Below are 11,890 nucleotides of genomic sequence, written 5' to 3' on the forward strand. Positions count from 1 at the left end.
TATTATAAGAGCACGAATCCCATTTGTAAGGACCCACCTTCAGCACCTAATCACCTCCTTCAGGCCCCACCTACTAATACTATCTCCATTACAGGTTAGGATTTCAACATATGAATTTGGTGGTGGTGGTGGAATGGGGAGGGGACACAAACATTCAGACCATAGCACTAGTTATTGCATGGCAGTGGGTCAGAAAGTGTATGTTGAACACATAGGGAAAGGAAGGCAAGGCAAAGAAGAAAAAAATTTAACAGTTTTCGATTAATAGTATTTAAGTTACTATACAAATATTTATATATTTTTCTCTTCCACAGCCTCTCCTTCAAATGGTTGCCATGTAAACTGTGAGGTTTAGAAGACTGAAGCCCTTGAGATTCACAGCGTTTATTGGCTAAGACTGTGTATTTTAGTCATTTGATTAAGGATGGTACTAAACTCATTCAAATAGCAGCTGGCAACTGTCCTTGGAGTCACTGTCCTTGGAGTCACTCGTTAGACAAGCCTGCAAAAGCAAGCCCTGAAAAATTAATAGAAGTAGACAATTTCTTAGTGATTATGGCATAATAGTTACAACACTCATTTTTCTGTATTTGAATGAATCATAATAAATCAAGGATAGAATTTGGGTTTTGCCCAGAATTATCAAAATGTGTATGTGTGTTTATATGTGTGTACATATATATAAAAACAGAGAAAAAATCATTTCAGAAGTTTGGAATCCAAAACAAGAGTTATAATGGAACATCATCAGGACATTAAAATAAATTCTATTTTTAATGTCTCACCAAATGAGGCTTTGGGCCTTATTTTAATCATTAAGTGAGATTTCAAATATAAATGATCTTTAATATCAAGGGACAACTTCCTAAATTATGTTCTACTTATCTTCCTCCCTTCTTTGTACAGATAGCCTCTGTACCAGTTCTACTACTTCTACGTTCTCACAATCTACCACCCTTCCCTGACAACCCACAGGCCTGAGTTGAAACTTTTATAACAGAATCAAGTGTTCTTAGAATCTCAAGGACATGCAATGGCATCTAAATCCACCCAGGGTAGAAATTCTTTCTAGACTAGAGCATCCCTGACTTGGCAGCAACTTTGTCTTTAGGAGAAACAATTGTAACTGAGGAGTGAAAGAGCAAGATCTAGTTCATACATTGCCTGCTAACTGGACAACAATGAAATAATCACTTGATTATTTGTCAGTGAAATACAAAACAATGCCTATTTACATAGATCTTTATGTAAAAACTCTTTACAACCTCTACAATTTTGCAAAATGTGCTTTTATAACTTAATCCTTTCTTATTTCACCAGTCAACCTACTTATATTTATTTCTGGTTACTATAAAGTCCTCCCTTAAAAAGGGCCCAACGTACTTCCATAAGGCTCATCCTTGAATAGCACAGAATGGTCTACTGGTATTGTACCTGAACGTCATGAGGGATATGTGGATGGTCATGTCAAGGTCAGGCACAGCTATAACATCAGTAAGAAACAGTGTCTATTAGATCATTAAAAGCTGTTAAATTATTTCAAAATCTTGATGGAACATTACAAATTGTAATTTTCTCAAATTGTAACTTTCTCAAGGTGCCAATAACGATCTCAGTTTCTGAGTTCTCTCAGCCACGGTCTTCATCTTAAATATACACATGTGAGGTGTGGGATTATACACTTCAGCTTTAAAAGCAGCCCATGGAGCTAAATCTCGGACTACTGTCCAGGGCTGTTCAAGCTCCATATAATTTCATTTTCATAATATTAGGACCCACACATGGTAGACATTGCTTTATAATCTCATATTCTTTATTTGTTTTAATAAACTCGTTTGGTGGACTTCTACTAACAGATTGGTGATGATTTTATTACACCAAACTCCAAATCCTGGGATTCCAATTAGCTGCCTGTGTACACGTCTTCCTCCCTAAGGCATTCCCATTCTACACCTCTATGTTCATCTCTCCCTGCACTCCGACACCAAAATTCTCAACTCTGTGACATCATACACATTCTGTTTTACACTGTGTAGGCCATTTTCTTGCCTATCTTTCCTAATGAGTCAGAAGTTCCTGACATGCTTGGTAATATGATAAATGAACGAGGTAAAGAATGAGGGAATCATTTTAATTAGTGGCCATAGAAAGAATACTTTGTTTTCCCCTCTGTTGTGTAATATTTTTAATACTTGTGTTCTCCAAGTAGGATAATATTTCTGATCCTGATCGATTAATCAAGAAATCTAAATTTACTTATGATCATTTAAATTTCATTTTAATATTTCAGAACAAATTCAAGCTCCTAGATGTGTCATGTGGGGAAGCACTCAAACTGCTCAAAGTTGAAAAGTGGCCTTTGTTTCCAGAAATGACCTATTTTTGAAGACATATCTTAGTGCCACATTTTTCAGTCAAGGGATATTAAGATCCAGAGGGCAAATAAAACTGAATATTCCTGTACTATCTAATTTAATTAAAGATTTAGAGAAAAAAATCATGTTTATAATCAAATAAATATGAAGAGATGATATACTTGCATATAATATATATTACACATGTATGTATAGTTTATAATAAAATAAACGAATAAAAATTTCACATTTAAAAATATGTAATATAAGAATATTATAACTATCACAGTCCTTTCAGACTAAGCTCCTGGCCCTTGGGGATCTTTGTTCATTCTGTGTTTTTAAGGAAACTTTGGTAAAAACCGTGGTCTACAAAGGGAATGAGAACAGTTGTAAGAGCAAATGCAAATGACTGACAATGGGTACATACAAGTAAGCTGATTCATTGTAATTACACCAAAGATTATCTTACTCACCTTTCTCACCAGTTTGCTGTCTCTCCTAAATTTAAACCTGGGATTAATTTATTCCCCAGACACATTTTCCCTCACTACGATGCAGGCACTGACCGGCAGTGAAAGGACAAAGACAGATGTGACATGGCTGCTTGCCTGAGGAGCTTTCTGATGGATCAGTGGTAATGGATGTGCGTCCAGTGACACAAGGGGTAGGATACTGTAAGGCCCAAGAAAGACAGCCGTCAGAGCAGTCTTCCTGAAGCAAATATCGATGCATTATAATTGGGATTTTTAAATTGAGCAAATTAAAGAAAATATGAATTCCAAGGTAAGCCCCAGAGAAATCTTTTCCTAGTTGCTAACATTTTCTGTGTGTAAATATTCAACAGTTGATCTGTCACAGACAGAATTCTGTAAATAAATTCAGACATGACCTTCATTTGCTTTGTGCTTCGGCAAGAGTAACGAAGTTCCTATAGCCGCTGAGAGCCCCTGATTCCATTACAGCAACCATGCTGGCTGGGAAAAGCCACAGACCACTGAGAAGGGAATACTTTGAATACTTTAATACTTCTTTTAAAGCCATGGCAACCGTGAAACAGTTGTAGAATAAAGAGTTTTGAATTCTTGACATATTTTTTAAAAATTTCTCGTGTTCTGGATTTGCACATACTTAATATTATACTGAAGACATGAATCTGCAGTGACATAAGGCCCCTCTGTCAAGGATTCACTGAATAATTTCGAATTATATAGGGATTTTTAAATGCTTTGTCATTTTGAAAGTATTTATAATATTTTGCAAAAACTCATTAGCCATTCAGACATTGAGTAATTCCATGGGTTTCTGTAGATTTTATTCCATACCTTAATATGAGCCATGAGTAAGACAAATCACTACATTAATGAATAGATTTTTACTTCACTGAAAATAATACCTGAATTTTTCAGCTTTTAATTTTCATAGATCACGGTCAATGACCTCAAAATAGCTCCATGGGTTACTGAAAAATATTTTTGTGATTTGCTAATCTACTTAGAAGCATCAGTATTATGCTTTCATGCTTAAAACTAAAAAATGAAATAATTTCTTTTTTGTATTAAATCCTTTCTCTAGGATTTAATACCATAGTGTCTAATATTAGTTCAGTGACCTTTCTTGTCATACTTATTCACATCTGAAGGAAGAATGAATTCTTAAACAGAATAAAGACAGAATTCATTTATCTTTTGAAAAAGAAAATAAAAACACAAATTTGTCTTTATTTTTTCTTATGAACAACCAAAATGTGTGCATGTCATTTAGCTACATAATGAAATTATATATTGCTCAGAGCACTATGTGCAGGATCTGATTATTAATGATTTTGACATCACAAAGATTAATGTATTATTACTGAAAAATCAATTGCTTAAAATAAGTTTAGAAAATAATTCAGTTGAAAGATAATGGAGGCTGCATCTAAACAAAATGTTTCAGTGCAGCGAAGCATGGATCATACATTTCAGTAAAAATGTATTATTTTACGTTTTTCACACACTCTCCAATAAGATCTGCATTAGAAAGGGATGAGTGCAAGTTCCATCTCTACACCCAGTACTGCCAAACCCTGAGAAGTTTAGGTTTTTATGTCATAATGTTCATAGGAACTTTGCAAATCTTAACTGCAGAGTCCCTGGTAACGCTGGTGTTTGCATCTACTGATTTCCTTGGAAGCACCAGTCATGAGGAACATTGTATTCGATAGACTGGTCAAACCATATCCACACGTATGTTGTTGCTCATGAACTAAATCTATCACAAAGCTTGAAAAAAGAATCAATTCAGAATGGATGCCCTCCAGAGTCGAGTCTCCTAGATCATAAATTCCCGGCAAGGAGGATCAGTACTGCCTTCTCTATCGAATCCTCAGCATCTGGCACATAGTTTTTGTGAATAGATGTCTGTAGAATAAAACTTTGCTTAACCACTGTTAACCATATGATCATGAAATATGAAGAGTATCCCAAGTTTTAAACATAAGTTTACTTTGCCAGCTGCCTGCCTTTCCTCTGAATTTCTACAGCACTTGTCTAGAAAGCACATATGGAACTGTACTGTCTTATATGAGGTACTTTTTACTTTCTTCTTTTGCCTTTTTTTTAAATTTGATGTGTGCCATGTCTTTAAATAAGCTGTAAATACCTAGAGAACAAGAACCCTGTCATATGTTTCTTTATGGTTCCAAACAATTTTATAAAGCAAAAAGTTCAAGAAAAATTCAGATAAAAAACAATGTTCTATTTTTTTCTTCCTGAAGTATAAGTATTCTTTTATAACCTTCATAGTTTTATCAATATATTTGACAATTTACAATAGGGGCATGGAATCCACATGTATATTAAGATGAGATTAACCAGGTTCTGATAATTTTAAAGATATTTGGGATATAAAGAGCATTTTCAAGAGCAAATTCTTGTAGCATAGTCCTAAAGAGGGTTCCCTCCCTCTTCCCATCCATCTTCAACTTTATGCTAGTTGTTTTTCCTGGCCAAATGCCTCCTGCTACAGGTTTGTAGACTTGAACTCATTCTGGCATCAGGAACTAGTGTGGAACCCTATCCAAGCATCAGGTCAAGGACAAACAATGGAAAGCAACAGGAACTGGGAAGAGCTTGCCACTTTGAGTTCCCAAAGCACTTGCCATCAGCCTTTTATGGATGTGGAAAGTGCTCCTGACCCTGGAAAGACCAATAAAGAATGAATGAGAGGACAAAATTTTTCTCAGAGTTAAGTTTGGAGAGCACAGAAACTCATCAAAGAGGATTTGCCAGATGCCTCAATGGGCAACTGACAGCCTGCCTATCTCTACAACAGAAGCCCCTTCTCCACATCCCCACCAGCTCTGGAACTCCCACAGTCTGAAATGTCCCTACAGCCAGACCTCATAGTGAGTGAACAAGGAAAAATCATATCTGAAGGAGGTCATCAGCCAAAAGAATCACAGAATACATTTCCAATGAAACAGAATGGGTATCAGAGAAAATGTAGAAAATTACTTAAAAATAACAAAAAGAACAACACCAAAAGAGATTCCAAAATTTGACAACTTCTCACAACCTCTGCTACAACCACTATATTCTATGCCATCACCCTCTCTTGTCAGTGTTATTGCAAAACTTCCTCTTCTTCTTCCTAATATTCCTAATATTGCTCTCATTGTCTCTTCACACCCAAGTCAGATTTTTCTATTGAAAAAGCAAGTCAGAGGCAGCACTGTGAAAGATTTTGGCAGCAAGTGCTTGGTTTATGAATCCCCTAAGACATTTCACAAAAACAGAGAGAAACTAAAAGAGCAAAAACAAAGAGCCATGTATAACAATGGTAACAAAACTAGATGACAAGACTTCCCCACAAATAAGGAAGGGGCAAAAGCCACTAAAATCCATATAGTATCAGCATTTGTGTGACAGGAAATGCAGAGAAGGCCCTTGGGCTTTAGTTAGCCCTGGGCATGGTAGAGCTACAATCAAGAATAAGTACCCTCTGGAAAGTGCAGTGGGCCAATCTAAGAGTCACAAAGAAACTCAACTCACAGTGAGTGAAGAAGACTATCATGAAGTATACTCTAATAGTATAGTAGTGTGGGTCTTATAAACTCCTGACACTAACAAATCAAAACTTGTTTTCAAATCAAAGTCCTACAATGTAGAAAAATTACTTTTAGTACGATATAAATTGAACGAGACAGGGAAATATGGACAAAGAAAGAGATAATCCATATAATAACACTGAGGAAGGAAACAAAGGAAATTATATTGCAACCTTATCAATCTGGCAAAAAAAAAAAAAGGCAAAAGAGAAGAAAAGGTTAACAATAAAGGCAGAAGAAATAAGCCAAATAAATTAGGCATTACACTAAATGTGAAACATTGAAATCTATCACTAATCCGTCTGGGTTAAATCAATAACAAAAAAAACCCATGGAGAGAGAAGCTCCTAATGCTCTCAACACTAGGAGAATGTTTTTCTTTTCTTATTGTATCTACATGAGATCATGGATGTTAACTAAACTCTAAACTTACTGTGGTAATCATTTCATAATACATGTAAACAAAACCATATGTGATACACCCTTAAACTTATACAGTGATGTATGTCAAGTATTTCTCAATTGAAAATAAACAGGCTATTTGTTGCTTTAAAAGATACATTTATAATTAGGTTATAAAGAATGGTTGAAAATAACAAGGTAAAAAAAGAAAAGAAAAATACCAGGCAAAGGCAAAGAAGAAGTAGGAATAGAACCAACAGGGTGAAATTTAAAGTTAAAAGCAATAAATAGTATACAAATAGATACTATACCAGAATAGAAGCTACATTTTAGGAAGAAAATACAAAACGTATAAATCAATATGTACAAAAGAATTAAGTAATTAATATATAAAGCAAAAGCATTCAAAATGGAGTAGAATTTGATATGTGTACTAGTAAAATAAAAGCCTATAATAGGTTTTTGTCAGAATGAGATACATCTGGTCAACACAAAATATGCAACATATATTTGCCAAATTGATGATTTGACTGGCTATAAAGAAAACCCTGTTGTCAGAATAAAATCCAATTAAGTTAGAAACAAAGTTTTTAATAAAAACCTTGGGGTGCCTGGGTGGCTAAGTCAATTAAATGTTCAACTCTTGATTTAGGCTCAGGTTTGTGAGATTGATCCCCAAGTTGGGCTCTGTACTGACCGCACACAGCCTGCTTAGGATTCTCTCTCCCTCTCTCTCTGCCTCTCCCTTGCTCATACATACATGCGTGTACTCGCACACACTCTCTCTCAAAATAAAGAAATAAACATTAAAAAAATTAAGAAAGAGAAAACCCTCAAGTACTCAGATATTAAGAAACACTTTCTCTTCAAGAGCACTTGTTACCAAATAAGATATAAATGTGAAAAAATTAACTATACAGAAAGCAACAAAAAAATGCACTTTACAGCAAAGTATTGTGCAAATTTTCTAGAATATCAGAGCCTTTGTAGCAAGATTTTATGTTTATATGTTCCTAAATCAGAGTACACAGTAAATGTTTAATAAATATTTATTTACTGAATACATACTAAAACTAATGGGGCACAACAAAAACATTATTCAGATGAAAACAAAATTATAAAAAAATTTAAAATTATAAAAAACAAATTTAAAAATTAATTTTTATAAAAATTATAAAAAGCATAACAAATTAAAAAATATTAAAATACAAAATTAATAAAAGGGGTCCCAATATTAATTTTTAGTGAAAATACAAATCCAAAGCTGATTCTTTGGAAATATTAAGATTATTAATTAAGCTGATCGAGAAAAACAAAAGAGGAAAACACAAATGAGTTTAGACATGAGAATGGAACCATAGACAAAGGAAAGTAAAATAATTATCAGAAAATATCGTATGTAATTCTATGACTTTAAATTTATAAACCTCTTAGGGGTGCCTGGGTGGCTCCGTGGGCTAAGCGTCCAACTTCAGCTCAGGTCACGATCTCACGGTCAGTGAGTTCGAGCACAGCATTGGGTCTGAGCAGACAGCTCAGAGCCTCTCCACCCCTACCCCACTCACACTCTGTCTCTCAAAAATGTATAAATGTTTTTTTTAAAGTTAAATTTATAAACCTCTTGAAAAGGATGATTTCCTAGCAAAAGAGAAAACTATTAAATTTGACCTCAAGAAGAAATTGAAAATTTTAAAAACTGTAAAGGTGAAAAGGAAAAAGGGTATATTGTTTAAAATGCAATTCCATGAGGTGATTCAAAAGAGCAGAGTTTGTAAGCATTGATTTGAAAAGATATATAATATTGTTATGTTTGTATCTGTTTCAGTTGGCATCCCTCCAGGAAACAGTTACAATTGCCAAGAAGAGAAACTTCCCCAGTGTCTAGAACAGGGGTCAATGGGCGTACAGTAATACCTAGCAACTCCCTAGAGAGGCTTTCTCACAAAAGTCTAAGCAGCCACGATCAGGAATATTCATTGTAATGGTGAAGGTTTGAAAATAATCTAACTGGGAAAACAATCTCCATGGAAGGGGGGTGGACAAACACATTGTAATGCATTCAACCGAATGATTTTATGCGACAGTTAAAATGGATGCAGCTCAGAAATGTGTTGAGTGAAAAAAGCAAGTTGTAGAAAAATATTTGTATATGAAACCAGTTATGTAAATTTTTAAGATAAACAAGACAATGACTCTACATTTGTTTCAGACAGGTATGCATGTAATGAAGGATAAGAGTATGGACCAGATACAAAATTACATCACAGGAATTGCTTGCAAAGAGAAGCAGCAGCAAGAACCCTAGAAAGGGACAGACAGAAACCTCCACTTTACTGTTTACCATTTAAAAAGGGATCTAAAATAAATATGACAAATTGTCGATATGTTTCAAAATTCTGGAACTATGCGAAGTTCTGTATAATTCTTAGTCCAAGTCCTAAATTTACATCATCTCCCAAAAGCTCTTTCTGCATTTCTTTCCTCCTATAGTGCCCAGTGTCCTGAGAGGTACCCAGTGCTGTCTCCTTCCCTATACCAATGCTCCAAAAGCAATCTGACATCTGCTGATGGTATTTAGAATTTAAAGCAGCTTCTTACTCTCAGAAATATCTAATTATCTAATTGTTGAATCTGGATCTGCATGTACTTCCCAAACATTAAAACAGCAGAGAAGGTAGTTGAATCTGTAATTGTAACGCTCTCTTTCTGGGGAACTGGTTTTTCCCAGGCTCCTGGAATCACATCTGCTGGGCAACCTTTTATATCCCTGTGTGTAATTCAAGTCTGGCCCAATAGAAAGCAATTAACTTGAGTATTGTTTTACTATTAAATTAATGCGAGAGACTTGCATAGGGACATTCTAGTATTCACAGTACTGCATATAATTGCATAAACACATGTCTCAGTTCCCTAGATGGATAGGGTGACCAAACACATGACAACTCTGTTTTAGTTAGACAATTGTTTGCTGGTGAGTATGTGTTTAGAGAAATACAGGTTGGAGGATGGAGTTGGAATGAGTTTGGAATTAGGTACTTGATACTCTCAAGGCTGCTTGTTCCTCAAAGGGACCAGGAAGCTATTTCTCTAAAATGTGCAAGCTGTGGAGCAGGATACAATTTTTTGGTTGTGCACACATGGGCAGATCGCCACCGGCTGGAACAGAAAGCTTAGTAACTTCTCCACTAGCATGCGTTTAGACTTTTGCCTCAGCTTGTTTTAAGTAAGTTTTAACATAATTCAAGATTCCCTGAATGAGTACAATATACACTTTCTAATATGTCTGGTAAATGTACTTAGATTTCTGTACCACTTAATATCAGGTAGTATACAATTTATAATATTAAATAACCAAAAGCTTGGTTGACTATAGTTTCATTAGTTTTTTGTCTTTATTAGCTCATTATACTCATTTATAATATCTGAAAATTTCTTCCAAAAACTAGAAACTTCTATTTCTGTTATAATAAACCAAATAAATGACTCATGAAAATGTTAGAATCAGGGGTGCCTGGGTGGTTCAGTTGGTTAAGCATCTGACTTCAGCCCAGGTCATGATCTCAGGGTTTCTGAGTTGAAGCCCCATATTGAGCTCTCTGCTGTCAGCACAGAGCCTGCTTTGGATCCTCTGTCCCCCTCCCTCTCTCTGACCCTGCCCGCCTCGTGATCTCAGTCTCTCAAAAATAAATAAACTTTGGGGTGCCTCATTGGCTCAGTGGGTTAGGCAGTTAGGCATCTGACTTCAGCTTAGGTCATGATCTCATGCTTTGTGAGTTCAAATCCTGGATCCAGCTCTGGGCTGACAGCTTAGAGCTTGGAGTCTACTTCAGATTCTGTGTCTCCCTCTCTCTCTGCCCTTCCCCTGCTCACACTCTGTCTCTCTGTCTCTCTCCCTCACAAATAAATAAACATTTAAAAATATTTTTAAATAAACATAAAAAAGAAAGAAAATATTAGAATCATACTGATAATTTAAGTATATAAATACAAGTTATATATTCAAATACCTAAATTTAAATGAATGCTTTTGGAAATAGTGCATTTATAGGTATAATAAGCATGCATTATTGCTTCCTAAATATCAATATGTATGTTTCATAGTAAAAAAAAAACCCTGCTTAAATAGTTTAGGAATGTTATATTTATACTCAGGGTCACTTGTGTTAATGTGACATTTTGGTTTGGAAATATACTCATCTAGCCTCCAGTTTCAAAAATACTTTATATTGTGTGTTTAATATCAAGAAGTTTTAATCTTATAATATGTTAACACAAAATACTTGATAGCTCTGTGAAAACTATTGTAATACAGAGAAATTATACTAGCATTAGAGTTAAAAAATTCAAATAAATTTATTTATTCCTACAACCAGTTACTACAGAATCATTGTAATATGATATATAGTAGAAATAAAATGCAAAATATTCCTCTGAAAGCAAAGTATACAATCACATTTCCAAAAGACTGAGGCAAAATAGGGGCGCCTGGGTGGCTCAGTCAGTTAAGTGTCCAACTTCAGCTCAGATAATGATCTCGTGGTTCATGAGTTCAAACTCTGTATCAGGCTCTGTGCTGACAGCTCAGAGTCTGGAGCCTTCTTTAGATTCTGTGTTTCCCTCTCTCTCTGCCCCTCCCCCATTTGCACTCTGTCTCTCACTCTCTTTCTCTCTCTCTCAAAAAAATAAACATTTAAAAATTAAAAAGAAAAAAAAGACTGAGGCAAAATAAAGCAAACATTCACCTCTAAACTTTCCATATATATCCAAAGACTTTGCAAATGTTAATTTATGAATAAATCTAAAATGGAATAGTTATGAAATAAATTTATCTGAACATCAAATATACTCCCCTAAATGTAACTCTTACTTAGACTAAAACTCTGATGGAATTAAGTAAGCATTTCTGTAGTTATTTAAAAAGATGAATGACTCCTAAACAAAATGTTAATGATAATGGGCACTTTGGCTCTGAACAAACGTGTTAATCTCTATTCCCTTAAAAAAATAAAAAAGAAAATGGAATTATTCAAAAATGCATATGTCA

General features: G+C 34.8%; 1 long non-coding RNA gene across 3 annotated transcripts; it reads left to right on the top strand.

The window, feature by feature from the left end:
* The first annotated feature begins 2,060 nt into the window (after positions 1-2,060).
* LOC115292105 lies at positions 2,061-9,226 on the top strand. 3 transcript variants are annotated; one of them, XR_003908807.1, is made up of 3 exons: positions 2,061-2,109; positions 2,890-3,140; positions 9,056-9,226. It is a non-coding gene; the product is annotated as an uncharacterized LOC115292105 (long non-coding RNA). The 3 variants fall into 3 exon arrangements; XR_003908805.1 differs by lacking the exon at positions 2,061-2,109 and adding an exon at positions 2,705-2,786; XR_003908806.1 differs by lacking the exons at positions 2,061-2,109; positions 2,890-3,140 and adding an exon at positions 4,551-4,923.
* The last annotated feature ends 2,664 nt before the right edge of the window (positions 9,227-11,890 follow it).

This window comes from Suricata suricatta, chromosome 5 (assembly GCF_006229205.1).
Source record: "Suricata suricatta isolate VVHF042 chromosome 5, meerkat_22Aug2017_6uvM2_HiC, whole genome shotgun sequence".
Taxonomy (NCBI): Eukaryota; Metazoa; Chordata; class Mammalia; order Carnivora; family Herpestidae; genus Suricata; species Suricata suricatta.